This window comes from Dipodomys merriami, unplaced genomic scaffold (assembly GCF_024711535.1).
Source record: "Dipodomys merriami isolate MVZ:Mamm:240054 unplaced genomic scaffold, mDipMer1.0.p SCAF_5, whole genome shotgun sequence".
Taxonomy (NCBI): domain Eukaryota; kingdom Metazoa; phylum Chordata; class Mammalia; order Rodentia; family Heteromyidae; genus Dipodomys; species Dipodomys merriami.
In genome coordinates this window covers 5,752,051-5,777,500 of record NW_027206068.1, presented here as the reverse complement: position 1 = coordinate 5,777,500, position 25,450 = coordinate 5,752,051, and the positions used below count along the sequence as shown (strand labels likewise).

The 25,450-nt window shown below is 36.8% G+C and overlaps 1 long non-coding RNA gene across 1 annotated transcript in view; it reads left to right on the top strand.

Moving 5' to 3' along the window:
- The window catches only part of LOC138810027 (uncharacterized), a 61,450-nt gene that overhangs the window by 16,920 nt on the left and 19,080 nt on the right, over window positions 1-25,450 (top strand). Inside the window, exons 3-4 of the long non-coding RNA XR_011366994.1 lie at window positions 7,060-7,167; window positions 18,421-18,505. This is a non-coding gene — a long non-coding RNA (uncharacterized lncRNA). The remainder of the gene's footprint in view (window positions 1-7,059; window positions 7,168-18,420; window positions 18,506-25,450) is intronic.

Here is a 25,450-nt window from a genome sequence, read left to right as displayed (position 1 = left end):
AGCCACTCAGGGAGCTGACAGGCTTCAGCCCTATCCACAACCTAGACTCATCATAGCAACTCCAAGCTAGAGGAAACACCCAGTTCCTTCTTTTGTGATACTCAAAGTAGATCTCCTTCAAACAGAATTAGCCTGGGAGGGCGGTCATAAAGTCCCATGTAAGGCAGAGCTTCTTTCTGCCTGCTCAAACAAACTGACAAGAAACCAATTAAAACACAGAAAAACCAAAAACCACAAGCAAACAATAGACTCCACCAAGAGATTGGTTATGAACACCTCTGTATGGTATTTTCACCATAAATAAAAAAAAGAGATTCCCCTTCTCCCCCAAATAAAGAACTTTTTTTCTACCTAATTTTTAAAAAATTTAAATGGTTTTCTTTTTGTTTTATTTTAGCTGTGTGTGTGTGTGTGTTTTTTAAACTTTTATCTTTTCCCTTTTGGTCTTTTTTTTTTGCAGGATATAATCTCTGTTGTACTCATGTCCAGATATATACCCATCATTGATTATTGGACCTTATCCTTCATGGATACTTAATTCAGAAATTGCTTACTCAATTTACAAATTCTGAGCCTTAACACCTTTAATAGTAGTATTCTTTATACTTATATATTTTTAAGTGTTTCATTTTTAATTCATAAATTTTAAATTTTTAAAATTTTTCCTTTTTTCTTTTATCACTCTCTTCCTTTCCTTCTATTCTTTTCCTTTCTTAGTATTATTTCTTAATACTTATAGAACTTTTGTCTTTCAGTTTTAATTTTTAATTGATTTTTTTCATTTTTCTTTGTATTTTATCTCTCTCCCCATTTCCTTCTATCTGTTTTCTTTCTGAAATTAGGGCTTGGTTAAATTTCCTCTCTCCTTTTCCCTCTCCACATTCCTCTCATATTATTTTCTACCCACAATTGTTACTAAACCTATTTATTTCTGGTTTGCTGACTCTCTCCTTGACATTCCATAGTTGTTTGCTGTTGAACTAGATTGTATGTGTTGAACTAGATTGTATCTGTACTCATTTTGACTGCAGCATTCAAGCTCTGCAACTTAAAATAGTATTCTAGTGCAAAATTGGATTTGCTTTCATACAAAATGGGCGGAACAAGCCAGAGAAACACAAGAAAAATGGCAAGTCCAGGTATCTCAACTCTCACTCATGATAATCAGGTGACAGAGCAGTCAATGAATAATCCAGAGGAGAGATCCAAAATGCTCTAAAACACTACTGGTAAACTTGCTGAATGAAAAGATTGAAAGCCTGCAAAGGGCTCTGTGTGAGTGGGATAGGGAAAAGTGTGAGCATGATGAGGTTAACCAAAGATTAATACAGGAATTGCATGAGCATGAGGAAGCTAATCAAAGATTAATACAGGAATTATGTGAGTGGGATGAGAATACACAAAGATCAATGGAGGCATTCATGGAATCCATAAACAGACAGCTGAAGGAATACAGGGAGGCCACAAATGGAATGCTGAATGAAGCCCAACATAAGCAAATGGAGTGCAATAAAACCATAACAATCAACTAATGTGTTTGAGAAGGAACACTGAAAACCAAATTAAGGAAGTAAAGAAGTCCATACAAGATCTAAACAAAGCTCCAACAAAGAATTTGAAGCCATCAAATCTAACCAATTAGAAGGAAAGGAAATAAAAACCAAAATAGAAACACTTAATAGTAAGATAAAACAGGCAGAAGATCAAATCTCTGGGATTGAAGACAGCCTAGATATTATAGAAAAAGTGCAGACTATCCAAGACAAATCCAAGAAATATGCTAGATCTATTCAACATTTGGAAGACACAATCAGAAGGCCTAATTTGAGGATAATGGGTGTAGAGGAGCAACTAGAGACAGAAGTTAATGGACTAGGAAATTTATTTAACAGGATCCTAGCAGAGAATTTTCTCAAAATGCAAAAATATAGGTCTATTCAGATAGAAAAAGCCTATAGAACCTCAAATAGACCAGACCATAACAGGACATTCCACCGTCACACTATAATCCACACAGGATCAATTCAGATCAAGGAAAAGATCCTTAAAGCTGTCAAAGAGAAAAGATCAATCACCTATAAAGGGAAAGCAATCAGAATAACTTTAGATTTCTCAGCAGAGAATGAAACCAAAAAGATCCTGGACAACAATCAAACAACAATCAACCAAGAATACTGTATCCAGCTAAACTCTCCTTCATAGTGGAAGTTCAAATAAAAACCTTCCAAAGCAAAGAAAAACTGAAACAATATATCTCCACCAAATCATCTCTACAAAAAATACATAAAGATGTCCTACACAGAAAACCAACAAGAGCACAATAATGACCAAGAAATAGCCCCCAAACAGAGAATTCAAGAATCATAGGAAGAACCCAGTTGTCACAGCCCCTAAGAAGGAGAATAACATGGCAGGAAGTAACAACTCTCACTCCTAACTGTCAATGAACTTAACTCCCCAATTAAGCCACATAGACTGTCTAGTTGGATCAAAAAGCAAGATCCTTCTATCTGCTGCCTTCAAGAGACACATCTTGCCCATAAAAACAAACATTCTGAAAGTGAAAGGCTGGAATAAAATATACAAAGCAAACGGCCCCTATAAATAGGAGTTGCAATCCTAATATCAGATAAAATAGACTTCAAATTAAAATTAACAAGAAGGGATGAAGAAGGTCATTACATACTAATTAAGGGATCTCTCCTTGAGAAGGATATTACAATTCTAAATATCTATTCACCAAATAATGGAGCAACTACATTTATTCAAGGAACACAACTTTCCCTAAAATCTCACATAGATCCAAAGACATTACTTGTTGGGAACTTTAACACACCACTATCCCCACTAGATAGATCGACCTGGCAAAAACTCAACAGAGAAACCTCAGACCTAAACAATTGCATAGTTCAACTAGACTTCACAGACATCTAATGAATATTTTACCCAGCAGCATCAGAATACACATTCTGCTCAGCAGCACATGGAACATTCTCCAAATTAAACCACATTTTAGGTCACAAAGCAAACTTGTCCAAATTCAGAAACATTGAAATTATGCCCAGTATTCTCTCAGACCACAAGGGAAGAAAATTAAAATTTAAGAACAAAAGCCACCAAAGAAAATCCTGTAACACAAGGAGGCTGAAAAGCACACTGTTGAACCACCGAGGATCATAGAGTAGATTAGAAAGGAAATTGAAATGTTTAAGATATTTAACAAAAAGGAACACACAAATCACCAGCATTTTTGGAACAGATCAAAGGCAGCACACCGAGGCAAGTTTATATCTCTGAGTTCCTACATAAACAAATTGGAGAGATCTGAATCCAGTAATATCACTAGGCACCTGAAGCTCCATGAAAAAGAGCAACAAGCTAAGCCCCAATCCTCTAGACAGAAACAAATAATTAAAATTAAATCAGAATTAAATGAATTAGAGTAAAAAAACATAGAAAAAATCAATAAAACAGTTGGTTCTTCCAAAAAATTAACAAAATTGACACTTAGCAAATCTTATTAGAAAAACAAGAGAACACACCCAAATAAACAAACTCAGAGATGAGAATGATAACATCACCACAGAAACAGCCAAGACTCAGAGCATTTTAAGGGAATATTTCTCAATCCTTTATGCTAATAAACTTGAGAATCTGGAAGAAACGGACTAATTTCTAGCAAATATTGACATGCCCAGATTAAACCAAGATGATTTAAACCAACTTAACAGACCCATATCAATCATCAAACTAGAAAAAGCAATAAAAGACCTCCCACCCAAGAAAAGCCCAGAACCGGATGGATTTTCAGCAGAATTCTACAAGGCCTTCAAAGCAAAGCTCACACCAATACTCCTCCAACCCTTCAATGAAATTGAAAATGAAAGTTTACTAACAAACTCTTTCTATGAAGCCATCATAAGCCTCATCAAAAAAACAAGCAGGGATTCCTCAAAGAAAGAGAACTATAAACCCATTTATTTGATGAATATCCATGCAAAACTTCTCAACAAAATTTTTGCCAATCGACTGCAACACCTCATCAAAATGATGCAAAGCTGGTTCAATATACAGAAATCAATTAATACATTTCATCACATTTATAAGAGCAAAGATAAAAACCACATGATTATCTCAATAGATGCAAGAAAAAGCATTTGACAAGATCCAACACCCCTTTATGATGAAAGGTCTGGAAAAAATAGCAATCCATGGAACATTCCTCAATATAATACATGCTATGTACAATAAAACTACAGCAAGCATTATACATAATGGCGAAAAGCTAAACCATTTCATCTAAATTCAGGAATGAGACAATTTAGTGTTACAATGCCTAGCAAGAACAATAAAACAAGATGCAAACATTAAGGGTATCCAAATAGGGAAAGATGAAGTAAAACTCTCCTTCTTTGCAGATGGCACAGTCTTATGTTTAAAGCACCCCATGGAATCCACTCTCAAGTCACTGGAGCTGAATTGAATCTTTGGCAAAGTAGAAGGGTATAAAATTAACTCTCAAAAATCAATTGCTTTTCTGTATGTCAATAATGAGAAGAGTGCAGCTGAAATCAGGAAAGCAACTCCTTTTGTAATAGCTCCACAAAAATTAAAATGCTGAGGAGTTAACTAAAAAAGTGAAGGATCTCTATGATGACTTTAAAAACCCAAAAAAGGGGCTGAGAAGGTGGCTCAGTGGTAGAGCGCTTGCCTTGCATGCCTGAGGCTCTGGGTTCCATTCCTCAGCACCACATAAGCAAAAAGAACAAAGCCGGAAGTGGCGCTGTGGCTCAAGTGGTAGAGTGTTAACCTTGAGCTGAAGAGCTGAGGGACAGTGTCCAGGCCCCAGAGTTCAGGCCCCATGACTGGACCAAAAAAAAAAAAAAAACTTAAAAAGGAAATTAAAGCAGAACTTGGGAAGTCGGAAAAACTCCTAAACTCCTGGATTGGGAGGATTAAAATCGTGAAAATGGCAATATTCCCAAAGGCTATCTACAAATTCAATGTGATACCTATAAATTTCCCAACCTCATTCTTCAAGGAAATAGAAGAAGCAATCCAAAAATTTATATGGAACAATAAAAGACCCTGAATACCAAAACAATCCTTAGCAGAAAGAACAGAGCTGGAGAAATAACAATACCAAACTTCGAACTCTACTAAAAAGACATAGTAATCAAAACAGCTTGGTACAGGCACAAGAGCAGACCTGTGGACCAATGGAATTGAACTGAAGACCCAGAAATGAATCCACACACCTATAGCCACCTAATCTTCAACAGGGGAGCTAAAAAAAAAATAGAATAGAAGAAAGACAGCCTCTTCAATAACTGGTGCTGCTAAAACTGGCTAGATACCCCAAATATCACCCTGCACCAGAATCAACTGCAAATAGATCAAAGACCTCAAAGTCAAAGCAGACACTCTGAAAACATTACAGGAAGGAATAGGAGAAACTATAGGGCTGCTTGACACAGGCTGTAATTTTAAAGACCCAGAAACACAACAAATCAAATTAAGGTTGGACAAATGGGATTGTATGAAGCAGAAGAGCTTCTGCATGGCTAAAGGACATAGCAAGCAAGATTAATAGAAAGCCCATGGATTAGGAGATGTTCACTAGCCATACAACAGACAAGGGTACATATCTAAAATATACTTAGAACTCAAAATATTAAATCCCCTAACAACAAATCCTTAAGGAAACAACCGCCCAATTAATAAGTGGGCTAAAAGACTTAAAGAGGGTCTTCTCTGAAGAGGAAATAAGATGGCCAGTAGACACATGAAGAAATGCTCAGCCTCTCTAGCCATTAGAGAAATGCAAATGAAGACAACATTGAGATTCCACCTCACCCCAGTTAGAATGGCTATATTCAAGAAATCTAGTAACAACAGTTGCTGGAGGGGATGTGGCCAAAAGGGAACCCTACTGCAATGTTGGTTGGAGTGTAGACTTTTTCAACCACTTTGGAAAGCATAGAGCTCCCCTATGACCCAGCAATCCCACTTTTAGGCATTTACCCAACTGATCACAAACAAGGCCATACTAAAGCTACCAGCACAACTATATTTATCGCAGCATTATTCACCATAACTAAGATATGGAACCAACCCAGATGCCCCTTAGTTGATTACTGGATCAAGAAAATGTGGTATATATGGTGTGTGTGTGTGTGTGTGTGTGTGTGTGTGTGTGTGTGTGTGTGTGTGTGTGTGTGTGTGTGTGTGTGTGTGTGTGTGTGTATGTGTATTCCATTGTATAATGGAATTCTCTGCCTCCATCAGAAAGAATGACTCCACCCCATTTGTTAGGAAATGGAAAGACTTTGAAAAAATTATATTAAGTGAAGTAATCCAAACCCAAAGAAACAAAGGTTCCACGGTTTCCCTTATCTTCAATAACTAGTGTATGTCTAGGACAAGCAGAAGAGGTCAAAAGCTATACACAAATGATTATATAAGGTGATGCTAAGTGAAATGAACCCCAAGATAAGAACACAAGAGGTTTTTTCTTGCTGTTCTTTTTAATTGAGTCTTTTTTCTTGCTGTTCTTTTTAATGTACTTATTGTAATGTACTATGTGATTATTTTGTTTCTTTGTATGTTCTTTCCCCATGGTATAACCCCTGTTTTCACTGTATTTTATTTTGGTGTCCTGCATCTTGTATATACATTTTTCTAATTTGGGGAGGGGAAGGGAAATACAAAATGCTGAAACAAGGACACAGGTTGACCCATTGCAACACTGAGATGTACAAGGCACTATGTTAAAAATGAACTTTACAACTTAGGTGATGGGGAGGGAGGAGTTGGGAGGTGGGGAATGAAGGGATGATAGGGGAAAAACAATGGAGGAGGTAATAATGCTCCATAGGAAATATACTCATTACCTTGCTCATGTAAGTGTAACCCCTCTGTACAGTATATTTACAATAAAATATATATTAAAATATGTTTTGTTCCTCAAAACAAAATAGAAACATATTTCATCATGAAGTCTTAAATTTTGCCCTCCCTTCAGTATGACAATTCTATTTATTCTTTCTTTTCTCCCAGTCCTCAGGTTTGCTTTCAGGGTCTGTGCACTGTCCTGAGCTTTGATGTTCATGTATTCTGCCACTCAAGCCACAGCTTCACTTCTGGCTTTTTGGTGCTTAATGGAAGGTAAGAGTCTTATTGGACTTTTCTGCCTGGACTCATTTCGAACAATGATCCACAGATCTCAGCCTCTTGAGTAACTGGGATTATAGACTAAACCACCATTGCCTAGCTCTCTTTGTAATTTTTATTTAAAGTGCTCTTTGTATGCTTAATTTATTCACTATTATTTTCCTTAAGGAACATTAAACATTTTTGCTTTGTTCATTAGTCAATTACATGACCACTTAAGGAAACACACAATCATTCTGTTGCTTTTACCATATTCCTCATTAAAACATTTCTTCAAATTCTTTGGCTGATGTCTCCAGAATTATAAAATAGGGAAAAAACAGCAATAAGTAGTTAATTGAATTTTGCCATATTTTTTGTAGATTATACTTTATAACTTTGGAACCATTAGAACACTTCTGTAAGGTTAAATTAGTTCATGCTATAAATTCTCAGCATTTCCTTCTATTGCTCTCTTCCTACCAATGTAATGCAAGGAAATTGCCTCTGAAGATATAAAGCTAAATGTGGTGTTTAGCCATTAGGATGATTTAGTGTCTAGTAACTTAATATTCCTCCTATGGTTCACCACTGAGTGATAGCACAGATCTTTTGATTAAAATGTTTACACATAGGTATTTTTGAAGGTTGTTTGCATGAATAGCTCAAATAGCAAAAGTCAATAAATCTTTGCACAACTCTGAAAGTATTCTTTACTTAATTGGATAAATCACCAAGTTTTACGAAGCAATTTTTTGCTGTTAAATTTACAATGCAATGGGAGCTGAACTCTATTTACATTTTCTGTTATAAGACAAACAGTAATAAACAAAACAAAGACCTGAAATAAAGCTAATATTACATCTGGTAGAGCAAGGAGTACTTGAACTAAATCTTATTTCCAAGTGCTCCCAACATTGCAGCTTTTGGTCATGTATCAAGGTACATCCAACAACAGATTGTACTTTTTTTAAAAATTTCTTCCTTACCTCTGGGTTGAGATTAGGAATTTTGTTATATTATGGAGGCTTCAGATATAATATCAGTAGTAATAAAGTACATCATAGAAAGAAAGTTGAACATATGTCCACAAATGAATCCGCTAGTATGCATTGGTTGTGGTACAACAAGGGGGTATAAGAAGTGATGTGTTTTTTGGGTTTGCCATGCTATACTAGGGATTCTACCCTACATAATACATTAAATATTCTATTTGAGTAAACTGACCTGTTGATAGATTTAATTTTTGAGAATCTCAGTGCTATCATGTTCAATTATTTTAACTTTGGATATACTATTTTAAAATATCTCCTAATCAATTTAATTATAAGTAAAAGCTCTAAAAATAACAAACTTCAGTAAACTGGCATATTTAAGCACATCATAGGCAATATATATTATTATTTTTTAATATGCATTATTTGAGTAATATATTGCTGTTTTAATTATTAAGTGATCTTCGCTGTTATTGGAGAAATTTCTTCTGAACCCCATAATTATTTGATAGAGCCTTATAAACAAATCTTGCTTACTTTGTAAGTTACTTTGCTACTTAACATTACATACTAGATTTTGGACTTTAATAACCATGAATCTTTACATAGTGAAAAATGCAAACTACATTTTATATTAGCATATTTTGTTAGCTTTCACTAGTAATTTCTTTAGTTTCAATTTTAGACTTACCAAGTGACACAGCAATAATTCCAAATTGATACTATATAAAAATAATCTTTGTTTACTTGTGGAAATTTTTAAATTGCTAAGTGAATTCTATTAGCTAAGATATCATTACGTGGTGTGTTCATATATTCCTTCAACAGTTATACAATGTATATGTGAGATAGATGTGTGATATGTAAGCAGTGAGCTTATCTATGACCAATGAACATATTTATAGATCCTCACATAATTTGATAGAAGACCATCACATGATATAAAACAAGTCTACTCTACTAACTAAATATCAGACAGTAGCTAGCTGTAGGCTACATGCTGGCTGCTGGCAGATCTCCCCTACAGTCCTAACTACATTGAAGACTGAAATATGAGGATCTCAGTTCAAAGCCAGCCCAGGCTTTGAGTCCCTAAGATTCTTATATCCAATTAGCCACCAAAAAGCTGGAAGTGGCACTCAAAATATGGTGAAAGTTGTAAAACACCAGCCTGGAGTTGGAAAAAGCCTCAGTACTGGCCACACATACACACACTCATACACACATTATATTTATATATTATATATGCCAAAATATTCTTGTGATAACTATTAATTATTACAAACTTCCTTCACCCTTTAATCTAACTTGTCATCATCCTTAATTAACATTTCAGTGGGCCAAAATTATTTTCCTTCAATCTTGCTTGAGGAAGACATTAGGACCTTATTATCTTGTACTTTCAACTATTGGTTGCTAATATATGATTCCATTGTCACCTATGAACGCACATCATTTCACAAGTTTTCAATGATAATCTTGGTCAATTACTTCTACTAGCTAAATTCTTTGTTATTTGCCTGCTACTCTATTACCTTGAACAATACAAAATGATTAGGAGCAAGCAAGTCAGAGTTATCTCAGTAGAAATATCCCTGGGATTCTTGGTGGAACTTAAGTAGAAAAATGAAAGGCCTTTTCTGGCAAATATGAGGACGGAATTGGGGGAACTGAAAATGACATGAGCCAAGCCCACTTGTCATCTTGCAAATTCTAGCCTTAACCATTGTAGTGATAGAGGACATTATACGGCACGTGGATAGTTATAGCTGTGCATTTTCTACATCTCGGAAGACAAGGCTATAAGTTCTTGCTTATGTTGTTCCCACACAGATGCCATCGCTGTGTCTAGTAGTACAAGCCTCTAGGAGACTGGATGCTTTCAAGTGGGAGACTGGCAGAGCCAGTGGCTCCTGAGACAATTTGCAAGCCAATAGTAGTTCTAAGTCCTGCAGATGTTCACCTACTCTTGACTTGATGATTGGCTAAGACAGAAAAACACTCAAATAAAGAAAGCTTTTTAAAATGACATTCAAAGGTTCAAGGTTAAAAGTAGCAAAGGGTTGCCTTTAATCCTATAATCCAATAGGCCTATAATCCTAGCTATTGAGGAGACTGAGATCTGAGAATTCTGTTTATAGTTAAAATGGGAAAAATGTAATGGTATACATATCTCCAAATAATCACCAAGTGGAGCTGTGGCTCAAGTGGTAGAGTACTAGCCTTGAGCAAAAAAACTCAGAGAGAACACTCAGGCCTTGAGTTCAAGTCCTAGGACCAGCACAAAAATAAACAAATAAGCCAAAGGGAAAGAAAAACAGTCCAAGAGAAACCAATATTATTTTCCAAGTGGCACTGCATGGACTGTAATTAATTTTCCTATGATGTGTGATAAAGCATTCAAAGTGTTGCTAATGAGGGAAAGTGACTGAGGAACTAACCGATCAGGTTTTTAATGGTACTCTAATTACTTCTAGGCTTACATCATTCTTATGACTGGCCTCAACTATTCATCCAAAGTAAAAATAGGCATGTTCCACACATTTGATCACTAAGTTGGACTTATCTAGCCACATTTCTGTACTGGGGCCCCTTGCATTAAGTGTAAAGATAAATTCTTATTAGGCATATCCCAAGAATCCAGTGTGTCTCCTAGGAGCCAGTCAAGGGTCTGTCCTGAGTCAGGCTTTTCTTTTCACATGTGCAGAATATAAGCAACAAAAACATGTGATGTCAGTCAGCCCTCTCTTTTTAAAAAATTATATTTATTCTTATTGTAAAGGTGATGCTGTGGTTACATAAGTCAGATAAAGAGTGCATTTCCTTTTGAATAATGGCACCCCTTCCCTCACTCTCTCCCAGTTTTTCCTTCCGGTCCCCACCCACAAGTTGTATAGTTCATTTTCAACATAGTGTCAAGTATCATTGCTGCATTTGTTCACCCTTTGTCCCTCCATTTCTGTGCCCTCAGTATGCTGTCAAAGACAGATAAACAAGACAAAAGCAAATAAAAAATAGCAACAAAGAAAAAAACCTCTTATTTCCATTTTCTGGAGTTCATTTCAAAAAAATATTATTTTATATGATCAGATGCAAATAGCTATTGCACTTCTTGAACTTCTCCTAGGAGTATCCTCCTTTGGTCTCACTCTGTGTGAATGCCTAGGGATCTGTATAATTTACCATGTCCCAGCATATTTATTCTTTTATGATCCAGTGTGCTTATTGTAGATTTATAGGCACTTTCTAGTTACTACAAATGAGGGAAATTATGCAACCTGTGTTGCTCTGGGTCTGGTTTTTTCATTTACTATTTTTTCCTAAGTCTTTCCATTTCCTTATGAATGGTATCATTCTTTCTAATGGACACATAGAATTCCATTATGCATACATACCACACAAACCAAATGCCCCTCAGTACATGGATGGGTCAAGTCAGCCCTTTCTCACATAGCCACCTTATGTGTGCAGTGGGTCACAGCCTATACTGGTATTATTTAACTGATGGTATTGTTGAATATTGATCCCAGGGCATTTTGCCAGCCAACAGAAGTTTATGTTAATGAAAGGAGCCAGACAGAGGCAAGAAGGGTGAAGAAGTGCTATAGACTTGAGAAAAGATCATGTGGGAGGTGAATGGATAGAAACCTTCCCAGAATTGTTCCTTCCCATATTCCCACAGTCAGGAAGGGATCAAGAAAATGTGTGTCAGAGATAGAAATCAGAAGGCCATAGCCCTGTGTGGGCATATCAGTCATCATAGCCATTCAGGTGGCTGAGACCCAAAGGTTTGAAGCCAGCTCAGGCAGAAAAGTCCTCAAGACTTCCTCTCCAATTAATTGGCAGAAAGAAGGGATAGAGTCATGGATCAACTGGTAGAGGGCCAGCTGTGAACAAAGCAAGCTGATAATGTGAAGCCCGGAGTTCAAGTCCCTGCACTGGAACATACACAAAAGAGATGGGGGGCTAAGGAAGAGTGGAAGTCACTTCACTGTGTCCCATAGGTGTTCACAATTTGTCTTTGGTTCAGGAGTCAATGCCAGCTCTAAATGCCCTGAAGAAATCAGTCAGTAGATGGGAGATTGTTGCAAGGCATAGCATTGATCAAGAGGTATTGTGTTTATAAATCGACACATTGAATTAAAACCCTTTTCTACAACTACTTAAAGATTTAAAAAGCCCCCAAAAAACTAAAAAGAAATGGTAAAAGAGGGAAAGGGGACAAAAATAGAACTCCCAAATTATCCATTTGGATACCCTAAGATCCAAGGGACCCTTCTCTGCAAGCTAAAGTCTCCATCCTCAGCAGTACTCAGGCTGATCAGAGAGAAGAGAATCAGAAGTTGTACTAGTCAGTGTTTTGAAAAGAGCTTAAGAGAACTTTAAAGACATGTTTAATAAGGTTAAAAATCCTCATTATAGTGCATGCTCTTTTTTTAACAGAAAAATGAACATGGTTTTCTTTTAATAAAAAAGATACATTTCAAGAATTGGATTGTAATGCTCTTATTATAAAATGATTGAGCACTGAGGTAACCGAAAGGGAAACAATTTCCAACCAACTGTGAAGAAGGAATGTTAAGGTGTAATGGATACAAAATGTCCCCAAATGAAAACTGAATAATGACCACAAAATCACAGTTATCCACAACAGCTCTTTCCAGGAAGCCAGAATAAGCTCACATGCCTTCTTTTTCTTTCTCCAGATTAAGACACATTTTCCAGACTTTGTTTGTACATCTTTGTCCCATTACCTTCTAGGAAGCCCAAACTATCATGATTATAAAATATTCAGTTCCACTGTCCAGCTGTTACCTTGGAAGAATTTTCAAATTATAAAATGTTTATGTCCAACAGGACATTTTATCTGTACTTTACACACACAATGAGCACATGGTCCCAGAAGATTTCTTTCACCAAGCTGCCAACCAGTATTTATTTTCATTATAAAACACATGCACAGAATGCATTGCTGTGTGCACAAATGCACACCCAGGCCAAGAGAGCTTGGAGGTAGTAATTTATAATTTTTACACAGTAGTTTGAATACATATCTGTAGATACTGGGTACAGTTCTGTGAGTCTTTCTCATAGTGTGTGAAGTTACTAGTTAAATTAGTTTATTGTTCTACATTGAAAATGTCTCATTATTCACTTTTGGAGCAAAGCATATTATTGTTTTGGTTCTTTTTTTTTCCTTCCTGCAAGCATTGGAGTTTGAACTCAGAGCCTTGCTCTCTTGCTTGGCTTTTTAGCTCAAGGCTGGTGTTCTACTACTTGAGCCATACCCCCACCTCTGGCTTTAGTATTCTTGGGCTGGCTATAAACATCAATCCTCAGAACTCAGCCTCCTGGTCCTGGGATTTGAACTCTGGCATATTGTCTCTAAGCATTTTTTGCTCAAGGCTAGTGCTCTACCATTAGAGCCACAACTCCACTACTGGCCTTTCCATGGTTATTTGGAGATAGAGTCACATGGACTTTCCTGAGTAGGATGGCTTCTATCCAGGATCTTTAGATCTTAGCCTCCTGAGTAGCTCATTACAGGCATGAGCCCTGGCACCTGGGAAAGCATTTTCTTAACTATGAGACTACATATGTATGATCTCCTTGTCTTTGCTCTATCTGACTGTATATTCTAATTAAAGAGAAGAACCAATATTGAACTCATCTCCTTCTCTAGCCCTGGCATGGCTACTATATTTACTCTATACTTACGTTTGGCTCCTATAATTGTGAAGTTTATAGATCTTTTGTATCATTCCTCAGCTCAATATATCCAAGTACAGATTTTGTGTGTATGTGCTGGAAATAGGGCGTGAATTCAGGGTCTAGACTCTGTCCCTTAGATTTTAAACTCTGTGCTTTAACTTTCTTTTTATTTCTTTTTTTCCTGTTTTTAATTTAATTTTGTTGTCAAGGTGATATACAGAGGGGTTACAGTTACATATGTAAGGTAGTGAGTACATTTCTTGTTGAATTTGTTTTCTTAACTCAAGGCTGGTATTCTGTCACTTGAGACACAGCTCCATTTGTGGCCTTTTGATAGATAATTAGAGATAAAAGTCTCATAGACTTTCCAGCCCAGGCTGGCTTCCAGTTGTGATCCTTAGATGTAAACCTCCTGAGTAGCTAGGATTACAGGTCTGAGCCACTAGCATCTCTATGTATTGCTTTCAGTAACATCTGAAGTAAATTGTGAGCACAGTAGAACCCAACAGAATCATCCTCTCTTAGCCCCAACGTCTAAGAAGAGGGTGGGTGCCTTAAACAGCCTGGAATATCTCCTCTTCATGATCAAATGCAAGCTTCACTCAGCCATTATTTAAATATATGATAATCACAGTTTTCTTTCCTTCCTCTTCAGAAAAGTCTTTGATCTCCTCATCCCCTAAATTTTGTTTCCCATGTAGCTATACTTTTTTTCTTTCTTTATTTTTTAAAATACGTTTTTTATTGTAAAAATACTGTATAGAGGGGTTACAGTTACATGAGCAAAGTAAGGAGTACATTTCCTACCAAGCATTGTTACCTCCTCCTTTGTTTTTCCCCTACCCTCTCTTCCCTTCCACCTCCACAACTACCCTCCCCCCACCTGAATTGTAAAGTTCGTTTTTCAACAGAGTCTTGTACAAGTCAACCTGTATCCCTACTTAAACATTTTGTTTTTTTCCTTCCTCTCCCCAAGCTAGAGAAGTGTATATACAAGATGCAGGACACCGATATCAAATACAGTAAGAACGGGGGTTATACCATGGAGGAAATCATACAAACAAACAAAAAAATCAAATGGTACATTACAAATACATTAGGAACAATAGCAAGAAAGGAAAAACCACTTGTCTTCCTATTTTGGGGTTCATTTTACTTATCATCTTATCTGATCATATGTACATAGCTTTTGACCTTTTCTGCTTGTCCCAGACTATATTAGTTATTGCAAATAAGGGAAACCATAGGACCCATGTTCGCTATTCTTAAGCAACCATTGGCTGCTTTGATGATTGCTTACCTCCTAGTTTGCCCATAATTTAGGGATCTGGAAAGAGGTGGTGCTTGCTTAGTTTTTTTTTCAATTAGGGTCTCCACAAGTAACTAAGGATTTTGACTCTAGCCTTATGATGAGGAATAATTCTTTATTGGCTTTGGATCATGTCATAAAGGGGTCACATAGGATATTTATTTACCTTCAGTGGCTTCACTAAACCAATTTTGTGGAATTTTCCGAAGAGAGAAATCCAAGTTTATGCCCTGGCAAATTCACACACACGTGATGTCCATTCTCAAAACCACTTTCAACTCAACATCCTACTGCAAAAATTTCAGTGAAGATTAATGTAAGGATTATTATCAAGGTTTAAGAGGAAGAATCTGAGACACAAAGAGGCAATGAATAATCATTTGACCTTCAAGATGCAGCTCTGAGATAGCTTTGCTAATGGCAGCATCTGGATCCTTAATGTAGTCGAGGGAAGTTTGGGGAAATTATGCTAAGCTGTTATTTTATATTGTGTCAGCAATTTTCTAGGGGATTGTTTTATGCTATTAACTCACATTGTATTCATTCTTGCTACTCTATAAACATATGGTTATTAGATTTAGAATATTATTAGCATAAATGCAATCTCAAGTAACACAGAAATTAGCATGAAGAAATTCAGAAAAAGCCAGGATTCACTGTTGGCTTAGGCTCCATTGAAACTTTCATTATTAGCACCAAGAAACAAGTGATCATTGCTTTGGATCATAAGACAACTACACTCTTTGTAGGATGGTAACATTATGCAAGAATAAGAAGCAAATTGTACTTTGATGGCCATCAAAAGTAGCCTTTACCTCTGTTTCTCCACAGTTGTTGAATTAATTTTGTCATTTGTGATGATCAGACACAACTACTATAATTTTTTTTAACTATTCCCACCCTCCTGTAGGTCCTTATAAAGACAGATCACACAAAGGCAAGAATTTAGAAAGACTATATTATCTTCTTGCCATTGCTCCAAAAATCATTGTGGTACCCAATACTCTTGTCTAGCATTTGGCAGACATTTTAGAGATGAAATTTTATGACATTGCATGGTGTTATAAACTATTCTCCTTCCACTATGAAAACAATTTTCTGGAATCCTATGTGGAACAAGATGGAGAAAAGTTTGATTTGTTGTCTCAAATAAAGGAACTGCAGTACTTTGAAAAAATAAATGTTAGACCCATCCTGATACCATTGGTACTCAACAAGGAGAATAGAAGCAGAGACATTTGAAAGCTGAATTTTGAAGTCATGCTTTGGTGAGTTAGTCTCACAGTTAGTTCTCACAGCATGATGATAGGTGTCAAAAGTAACCTGAAGACAGAAGAAAACAAACCATGTCTAGAAAAACTAAGGTGATATTAAAGCAGAAAGTATTCAACACACTTTATAGCAGCAGAAAGACTGTTAACTAATGGCATAAAATTATGTAGTAAATTGGGAGACATTTTGAACCAGTTTTTCAAAAGAAGAAATTGTTTAGATTCCCTTCTTTTTCTATTTTGGCTTCTTTTCTTGAGCTATCTTATTGTATGGTTTCTTCTGAAAGGCATGCATCTCATCTGTGGAAGGAAATAACATATGCAAATAGGTATACACATGCAAATAATGGATATGTGTATCAATGTCACAGCAGTGAAGATACAACACATGGTCATCTCATTTAATTGTTTGTTTTCCTTTCATTAATGGTTATCACTGAAAGGAGACACACACAGCCTCTCTGGAAAATTCCACAACACTCACTTCTTCAAGGCATGTATTCTATCCCTTCTAACCATCCAGTAGTTTTAGATGCAGCTGGAAAGAACTGATTGTTCACTTTGTCATCTAAGTCCTGCAAACCTCATATAATTTACCAACATGAATTAATCATGGATTACATACCTCAGCCAGCCTGGGCTGGCTTTGCTCTGCAGTTCTCTATCTGATAAGTAGTTAGGATTAGTGCCCTGCTTTTTTTTTTTTACATTTTTTAATGTAATACATGCTGTGCTAGATATTCATCATTCAATGTTATTATTTAAATCTCATTAAATTCTTATTCCCTGAGGGAAAGGTATTACTATCCCTTTACAAAAACAAAAGCACAATAAAACAGGAAAAAGATTGACATATTGAATTATGATTTTTTTCCAACAGAAAAGATGTATAACTCACCCCCAGAGGATCTATCTTCAAATCTTGTGTTCTGGTTGTAAATCTGGTTGTAAATCTCTGTCAGTGCTACTCATATGATTGGGAATTGAGAAATGAAAAGATTCATTTTGAGGGTCCCTGTCTGTGCCACTTCCTGAGCTGCATCAGGCACCTCATTTTGTCCAAGACTTAGCTCCTGTATTTGAAAAAAAAAGTACAAAGAAGCTGGGCACTGGTGGCTCACACCTATAATCTTAGCTACTTAGGAGACTGAGAGCTGAGGATCACTGTTCAAAGCTAGCCTAGGCAAGAAAGTCTTGACACTCCTACTTCTGATTAATCACCAGAAAAGCAGAAATAGAGCTCTGGCTCAAAATAATGCTGTGCTAGCTTTGAGTAAAAAGAGCTCAGGAACAGTGCCCAGGCACTAAGTTCAAGTCCCATGGCCAGCAAAAATAAATAAATGACTCAATCAATCAATCAATCAATCAATCAATATGGTACAAAGAAGCTTGTGCTTTGAAGGAGTAGTGAGAAAATGGGAAAGCAACTATCTTGTAACCTGGGAAGAATTCATACATAGACAGGAATGATTTATCTTGTTTCAAAATAAATCGGGAAGGCGATCAGTAGACTGTGGATATCATGGCACTGAAGCCAAAGAGGCAGATGATAATGCACAACTGTATATATGAACAATGTATGCCAAAAAGACATTTGTGACACAAAGGGCAAGATTTCACTCTTTGAATCCCCTGCCATAAAGGTGATCTCTGGAGAGACGGGGTGAAGGTGGAGGAAGGACAAAGTATTCCTCAGCTATCTGAAAAGTAAGCTGTTTGTTTCTTCACAAGAATGTAAAGCCTATTTTAAGTCTTTACTTTTTCTTTCTAGAAAAATATCATTAATATATGAGACAAAATACTCTTATTGTACATAAAAGATCACATTTTTATTTCAACATCTAGCCACACAGGTTAAGAAAGATAATATTTTTAAACTAAGAAATGGAAAAACTAAAACTAAAGTATTCCAAATACACACACTTCTCTCATTTCCACCCCCCACCCCAGGATGACTGTTTGACTGTTTTATCTTCCTTAGGCTGGAGTAAGATGACACAGATAAAAACCAGACTTCCAGCTGCCACTGTGGTTACAAGTCCTCATTTCACCAGATGCATGATTAGGTAATTCATGAGATAAGGAAAAAGGAAATCATAGTTAATTTAGAACATGAATAGTAGAAGAATTTCTTGGAGAAATTGGAGAAGCTAAAGGAAATATTTAACAAAATGTTCTATGGACTGCGAAAAGTGAATCACACCTGTAATGCCAGTTTCTTGGAAGGTAGATATGGCTGTATTGTGAGTTGAGCCAGCCAAGACTAAAAAAAAGAGTAAGATGCTACCACAAAAATATATTGTGCATGGTTGTACATGCATGTAATCATTGTCATGTTTGAGGCATATGTAGGAAGGATTTCATTGTGAGGCCAGACTGAGTATAAAGTACAGGATACAAGAAAATGTGATATATAGATAGATAGATAGATAGATAGATAGATAGATAGATAGATAGATAGATAGATATGGAATTCTATGCCTCCATCAGAAAGAATGACACTGCTCCATTTGTTAGGAAATGGAAAGAATTGGAAAAAATCATATTAAGTGAAGTAAGCCAGACCCAAAGAAATATAGGTCCTATGGTTTCCCTCATTTGCACTAATTAGTATATGTCAAAGATATTTTTTATCAGATGATCAGAAAAGCTCAAAAGTTATGTACATATGACCATACAAGATGATGCTAAGTGAAATGAGCCCCAAGATATGGACACAAGAGGTCTTTCTTGGTTGTTGTTTTTAATGTACTATGAGATTTTTTTTGTTTCCTTTGTATGTTCTTTCCCTTATGGTATATCCTCTGTTGTCACTGTACTTGATTTTGGTACCCTGCCTCTTGTATATACATTTTTATCTAATTTGGGGAGGGGAAGGGGAATAACAAAACTCTGAAACAAGGACACAGGATGTCCCATTGAAACAATGATACCCACAAGGCACTATATTGGAAATGAACTTTACAACTTTGGGGTGGGGGTGGAGTGAGGGAGTTGGGAGAGGGAAGGGATAGTCGGAGAACAATAAGGGAGGGGATAACAATGCTCAACAAGAAATGTACTCATTGCCTTATTCATGTAACTCTCTATACAGCATCTCTACAATAAAATATTTTTTAAAAGGGGATAAAGGAAAACTACAATGATTAAATACCAAAGAAATTGCTTGCAAGTAGAAATGATCACTCTCCTTCATTGTTTATTTAAAGTCAAATGACAGAAAGTTAACTTGAATGTGTTTTGGAAAATGCAAAATTTGTTTCCTGACAGAATCCAAGAAAGAGTAAAACAACTAAACTGTAGATAAAAGTACAGGGATGCAGCTGTGACTAAGAAATGATGCCCAAGAACAATGATTTTTACTTCTTTCTTCTTTATAGTCATTAGCTTTATTCTCATTTACTGCAGACTGACTTTTATTTTACATGGCAGTAAAAACCTCACTTGATTTTGGCTATGAATTTGAAGTTTTAATATCTGGAGATAAATGAATTGATTAGAAACAAAAACAAAGATAGTATCTGAAAAATAACTTCAAGAGAAAGGGCTAGAAGGAGTGTGCATCACGTAGTAGCATGCTTGCCTAGCAAGCCCTGAGTTCAAGCTCCAATACAGAGAGGTTAAAGAAAAAAAGTATATCTACATTAAAATGTGTGTATGATCAAGAAGCAAGGACAAGAACCACATCATTATCTCCATAGATGCAGAAAAAGAATTTGACAAGATCCAACACCTCTTTATGATGAAAGCTCTGGAGAAACTAGGAATCCATAAAGTATTCCTTAATATAATCAAGGCCATATATGACAAGCCTACGACCATATATATGACACACCTACAACCATATTCAATGATGAAAAGTTAAAGCCATTTCCTCTAAATTCAGTATGAGACAAGGATGTCCACTCTCTCCTTTCGTCTATGTATTAGAATTCCTAGCTAGAGTAATAAGTCAAGAGGCAAACAAATAGGGATACAAATAGGAAAAAAAGAAGTAAAACCCACCCTCTTTGCAGATAACATGATTCTATATCTACAGAATCCCATAGACTCCACTCCCAAGTTACTCAAGCTGATCCGAAACATTGGCAAAGTAGCAGGGCATAAAATCAATCCACAAAAATCAGTAGCTATTCTCTATGACAACAGTGAGAAGAGAGAGGCTGAAATTAGGAAAGCAACTCCATTTGCAATATCCTCAAAAAATGCCTAGGGATCAATGTAAAGAAACAAGTAAAGGACCTCTACAACAAAAACTTCAAAAATCTGAAAAAAGAAATTAAAGCAGACCTCAGGAAGTGGAATAACCTTCGATGTTCCTGGATTGGGAGGATTAAAATTGTGAAAATGGCAATATTGCCAAAGGCTATCTACGAATTCAATACAATACCCATCAATATCCCAACCTCTTTCCTTAATGAAATAGAATCAGCAATTGAAAAATTCATATGGAATAACAAGAGATCCAGAAGAGCAAAAACAATCCTTAGCAGGCAGAACAATGCTGGAGGAATTTCATTACTGAACGTCAAACTCTATTACAAAGCCATAGTACTCAAAACAGCTTGGTACTGGCACAAGAACAGACTTGATGACCAATGGAATAGATTCAAAAACTCAGAAATGAGCCCCCAGACCTATGGCCACCTAATCTTTGAAAAGGGAGCCAAAAAAAGTAGGATGGAAGAAAGACATCCTCTTCAATAAATGGTGCTGGCAGAATTGGCTGAGCATATGTAGAAAACTAAAGTTAGATCCCTATATATCATCCTGCACCAGAATCAACTGCACATGGATCAAAGACCTTGAGGTGGTAACAGTACCTTGAAAATATTACAAGAAGAAATAGAAGAAACTCTAGGGCTCCTTGGGACAGGATGAAACTTTCTTAATAAAGATCTAGAAACACAATAAATCAAAGAAAGGGTGAATAAATGGGACTGCACTAAACTGCAGAGTTTCTGCATGGCCAAGGACATAGCTAGCAAAATATATCAAAACCGCACAGACTGGGAGAAGATCTTCACCACCCATACAACAGACAAGAGTCTCATAGCTAAAATATACCAACAGCTTAAGAAATTAAATTCCCCCTAAACAAACCCCCAAATAAATAACCGCACCCCATTAAAAAGTGGGCTAAATACCTTATGAGAGACCTCTCTGAAGAGGAAATATGAATATCCAAGAGACACATGAAGAATTGCTCAATTTCTCTGGTTATACAAGAAATTCAAATCAAAACAATATTGAAATTCCACCTTACACCAGTTAGAATAGCCATAATCAAGAAATCTAACAAAAACAGATGCTGGTGAGGATGTGACCAAAGGGGAATGTTACTACACTGTTGGTGGGGTGCAAATTTGTTCACCAGCTTTGGAAAGCAGTATGGAGGTTCCTCAAAAGACTACACATAGAGCTCCCCTATGACCCAGCAATCCCACTTCTGGGAATTTACCCAAATGACCACAAATAAGGCCACACTAAAGCTACCAGTAGAATGATGTTCATTGCAGCATTATTTACCATAGCCAAGATATGGAACCAATCCAAATGCCCCTTAGTAGATGAGTGGATCAATAAAATGTGGTACATATACATGATGGAATTTTATGCTTCCATCAGAAAGAGTACCATTGTCACATTCATAAGGAAATGAAAAGACTTGGAAAAAAATTATATTTAGTTAAGTAAGCCAGACCCAAAGAAAAGCAGGTTGTAAGATTTCCCTCATTTGTAAGAGTTAGAATATGAATATGATATTCTTAACAGGGATGTCAACAAACCAAGTGCTTAGTCCAAATGACTATATATAATGAAGCATATTAACATGAACTACAACTTATGGAAAATAGAGGTTCTCATTAGACCCTGTACATAGTGCATTCTTTTTACTGTACTGTTGTTTTCTCTTTCTTTCTTCATTTCTCTTAGTTTTTTGTACCTCAGGTTTTGCATAATAGACAATGCAATATGTGAAAGGGAAAGGGAATAACAGAAACAGCAGAACAATGGATGAACCACGGCAACATTGATACTCATTTGACACTATGTTGGATATGAACATTACAACTTGGGGGGGGGGGGTGGGAGGGATAAGTGGGAGATAGAGAGGGATAGGGTAACAATGATTAAAAACAAATATACTTACTGCCATACCTATGTAACTGTAACCCCACGAGTCATCATCTTTTCAATAAAAAAATTAATTAAATTAAAAAGTAAAATAGAATACTTGTGTGTGTGCACATGAATGTACATGCGCACATGTGCAAATGCACACATGTGTGTATAAAGACAGGTCTTCAAAAGTGATGTCCTGAATTTAGCTCCTAAGATGCTATTAGAATGGTCAGAACAGACTGACTATATGTGCCTCACACTTATATCAAAAGACAGTAACTAAGAAAACCATGGTTCAAAGCCAGCACACACAAAAACTTAATGAGTAAGACCCCATTTCAACCAAGACTGTGAGCCTGGACACAAGATGGAGGATCACAGTCCAGACAGCGCCGCCCAAAACAAATAATGGTAACAATGAAAACTCAACAGAGAACAGTTTGTTCTTACTATTGATCTCACCAGCCTGCCGCTGATTGACTTGAGCACCAAACCTGGAAGTACTCTCTAGCAAAGCTGTTGCCTTAAACTATCTTCTTGGTTATTTCATTACATGGAAGGAGAGCACAAGTACATGGACTCCGCTCATCACTCAAAGTTTTATTTTCAAATTGCATTTCTGGTAAACTATTTTTTTTATAATTTATGAACATGATACATGTCACATCACAGTGGCCTCTCAAAGAAACGATTACATTTGGTGAATTGCTAGAAAGAAAGGAATTCTTACAGATAACCTTGCTGACTCTCTGGTACCACCTGATGGAACTTGGCCTGACTATATGACCATATTCCTCTTTGAGTTGCCTTCTACCTGTTCCACCATGGCTTTCATAAATGCTATTATTTTCCCATTGCTCAGCATTACACTTCTATCCAACTTACACCTAAGTCCACAGCAGTCATTTTCATGCCAAGGATTTCTAAATAACTTTACCACATAGGTGCTATTCTTTCATTTTATCATGGAATAAATTTTTTTTATTTTTTTATTGTGAAAATACTGTACAGAGGGGTTACAATTACATGAGCAAGATAATGAGTACATTTCTTTTCTTTTTTTTTGGGGGGGGGGCGGTCGTGGGGCCTGAACTCGGCCTGGGTGCTGTCCCTGAGCTCTTCAGCTGTAGACTAGCGCTCTACCACTTGAGCCTCAGCCCCATTTCTGGCTTTTTCTGCTTATGTGGTGCTGAGGAATCGAACCCAGGGCCTCATGCATGCAAGGCAAGCACTCTACCACTGAGCCACCTTCCCAAACCCATGAGTACATTTCTTATCAAGCATTGTAGCCTCCTCCTTTGTTTACCCTTCCCATCCTTTCCTATCCTCCCCCCGCCCCCCCACCCAATCCTCCCCGCTCCCCCCCGCCCACCCCACACCAAAGTTGTAAAGTTCATTTTCGAGGTAACGACTTGTACATCTCATTGTTGCAATGGGTCCACCTGTATCCCTATTTAAACGATTTGTTTTTCCCCTTCCCCTCCACAAACTATACCGACATCAAATACAGTGAAAGCAGGGGTTATACTGTGGGGGAGGGACATACAAAGCAACAAAGATATAATCTTATAAATGCATTAGAAACAATTGCATGAAAGAAAAAAAACATTTGAATACATATCTTAGGGTTCATTTCCCTAACATCACCTTATCTGACCTTTTCTGCTTGACTCAGACATATACTAGATATTGCAAATAAGGGAAACCATGGGACCTATGAATTTAAAGGTAATTATTCCCCACTTCCTTTTAAATGTAGGACATCATTTATGTTAGCTTCTTTGAAAAAATTAATCGTGTATGTTCTCTTTTGATACACATACAGTGCTTTGTTTACCCATGGAATGTATATCCCAATTATTAATTGTATGATTTTACATTCATCCCTAAAATTTCAGTGCAAACATCAACATCTCTCATAACATTGATGGAGAATAGATGATCATTTATCTACTGTGGCCTTGTTATTCATAGGTGGCCGGGAAGGTAAAGGTCCTAGAGTCTTGGCGTCTCTAACAAACAACTCAGTGAACACACACACACACATACGCACACACAGGCACACACACACACACACACACACACACACACACACACACACATACACACACTATACAAGGTAAAATGGCAAAGCAAGGAGTTTAATAAAGAGAAAGCACACCACTAAAGGAAATGACAGGCCTTTGCTAGGCCTTAGCTCAAGAGAAACACTTATTTAAAGTGTTCAGTTTTCTAGGCTTTGGAAGGCATGGGAGGTGCTCATGGTAATGATAGTGATCATAGGGAAATGAGGGATCATGACTTGGCAGATGTTTGCAAGCAATCTGTGATTATGCAATATTGTGTCCAAGGATTTTAAGAGTATGAATGAAATACAAAGCATATGCATGAAGCATTTAGTGGAAAGGGCAGGCTAGAGATGCAAAGGTTCCACTGCACAGGTACCTCTGTTTGGTTAGAACTAGCTTAGAGTTTTGTCTACCACTTGAAATAATCCTAACTGAAAAGTGACCTTTAATTACCCACAAGGAGCAGTGGCTATGGGAAGTATTGGGAGAGGACAAGGAGATGGGACCAGGAGATGGGATTGTTTCATTGTCAATCATCTCAGCCTCAAGCACTGCATATATCCCTTTGGTAGCCCCTACATACCACATGACTAACAGTTCATCTTTGGTTCTAGTTTTGATATTTAAAAGACCGTGGACTCCTCACAACAGGCTGGCCAATACTCTTACAACCATTGCAAATAACTAATAACATGCTTACTAACCCAAGGCCAAGTTAAGAAGTACACACTCCTAAGTAACAGGGATTTGGGAAATGAGTCAAAGGCAGTAATTCCTTCTTTGTTCTTTTGACAAACAGGATTATTTTAAAGACAG